The 2,019-nt window shown below is 38.3% G+C and overlaps 1 pseudogene; it reads right to left on the bottom strand.

Annotated features, from left to right (window-relative positions):
• The window catches only part of LOC107689123 (fetuin-B-like), a 5,740-nt pseudogene extending 4,415 nt beyond the window's left edge, over positions 1–1,325 (bottom strand).
• Positions 1,326–2,019: the final 694 nt, after the last annotated feature.

The raw sequence follows: 2,019 nt of genomic DNA, 5'->3' as shown, positions 1-2,019 counted from the left end.
ATTGACTATCAAAACAATTGTTAGTTGCAGCCCCACTCCAGTTTTACATAAGCTAAAAGCATTTACTTGAAGTTCACATTTTGAGATTTCTTATGCCGGGTCCTCCTGAAATGCGTGCAGAAGAAATGGAAATTACTGGTTGACCTGGTACGAGTGTGCAGTCATAGCTGTAGAGGTAAGAGAAGCCCTCTGATGTGTGGAGCACTGTGGTGTTACAGTTTCCAGAGATTTGCTACAACACAGGAAACACATAAATTGTCCATAAACCAATCTAAAACACCCTTTTTTTCTAGACATATTAAAACCAGATTATGTGAAGCATCTGCACTGAGTTACTTCATGGATTAATATGAATTAGAAGTTGGATTAGTCATAATATATCACTATCCATGAGAGCTTTTCTCATGTTTCATTTTAAAAAAGCCGAGTTGATGTCACTTGCCACCATCACTTGCTTCGTTTTCACGAGGCAAAGCACAGGTTTTAAAGTTCAATAATAGATTAAACAAAGCCAGAGATTTTAGTCTGAAATCCAGATTTTCATCCATTAAATGGTCAAAACAGAGTTTTGCATGCAGTGAAAATAATGTTAACTTAAAATGTTCTGCTGGTTAATCTTAAACCCGTGATCAATATTTGTGAATTTACCAGATGGAATTTTAAACAGAAGTAAACAACACCACTACACTGTCAACCAGAGGCCATATATTCAATCCAAACTTTAAGATGTACAGTAGCAGCAAATAATCAAGGAGCTGAAGCCTTACTGTTTCCATGAAAGGTCTTATAGCACATTTCTTCCATGATTTGGGACTGAGGACATGGCACTTGGTCTCAAGGACATCTAAATCAAGATAATAGACCTTTCCAGCCAGACCCTACATAGGAAAGTGGACCTATGAAATAAAAAGTTTTCTTGCAAAGATGACAAATGCATGTATAGTCTGGCTTTGAATCTGTAAAACAAATGATTTAATACTTTTTTTAATAATATGAGCAGATCTATGAATGGTGTGGTTGCCTTTCCACTGGTAAAAATGACAGCACTGTTTACCAACCTGTTGATGCGCCTAGACGTTTGTGATTCTATTAAGGGCAAATTTGTAACCTGTTTGTCTGTCCTCGTTTATGTACGTGATGGCCAGTCGGGACAAGTTCTCCACGGTCTTGTCGTCACAGGGAACATGAACTAAACTTGTCCCCGAGACACACAAAATGTTTGCAGTCAGAAAAATCCAAATCAGAATCAGCATCTTTCTTTCTTATTACAGACACTGTCCTGCACAGGATAACCAGTTTTAATTCAAATGCAGGCTAGCATCCGTTTATACCAGGAGATGAATGTGACTTTGGAATCAGGTTTGATAAACATTAACAAGATGATCAATGTATGACCTCACTGTGATGTAAACAGCTGTGTGTGTGTGTGTGCGCGCGCGTGTGTGTGTGTGTGTGTGTCTGTGTCTGTGTGTCAGTCTACAGGCTCCAGATCTACCCCAAACTTATTCAAAATGATTCATAATATACACTTAAGAAGTGTAAATGAAATTACAAGAAGATGAATCAATTCATATCTAAAATATAAATAAACACTCTACCTCAGGAATGCTCATTCCTCCTGGTGAAGATCTGCCGTCTGCATGCAGCAGAGTTTAGTTCCAGTCCTGCAAGTAACACAAACCTCTGTAATTTTCATCTGAAAATAAAGACCATGAGTTTGTGTGTTGGTTTAGAGATAGACCCAGAAGAAACTTAGAGGAAAGTAGATATTTAGGTCCCAAGATGGGTATTTGGCTCTATACTCTCTCTCATGTAGTAGTCATGCTTTATTCTATCAGAAGATGGCGCTGGTATTGCAGTGACGCCACAAAAATTTCATACAGATCCTTATAAAAACCGTGATCCTGGATGAACACATCCTGAGGCTGAATCCAGAATGGAAACAGGTTTTGCGGTCTAAGTTATATTATCTATGGTCGTCAAATGTCAGTACAGTGGTACATTTATGGCATACGTTGG

The sequence above is a fragment of the Sinocyclocheilus anshuiensis genome, unplaced genomic scaffold (genome assembly GCF_001515605.1).
Source record: "Sinocyclocheilus anshuiensis isolate Anshui unplaced genomic scaffold, SAMN03320099.WGS_v1.1 scaffold345, whole genome shotgun sequence".
In the NCBI taxonomy this organism is placed as follows: Eukaryota; Metazoa; Chordata; class Actinopteri; order Cypriniformes; family Cyprinidae; genus Sinocyclocheilus; species Sinocyclocheilus anshuiensis.
The sequence above is the reverse complement of the archived record's forward strand: the minus strand, read 5'-3'. Positions and strand labels throughout refer to the sequence as shown.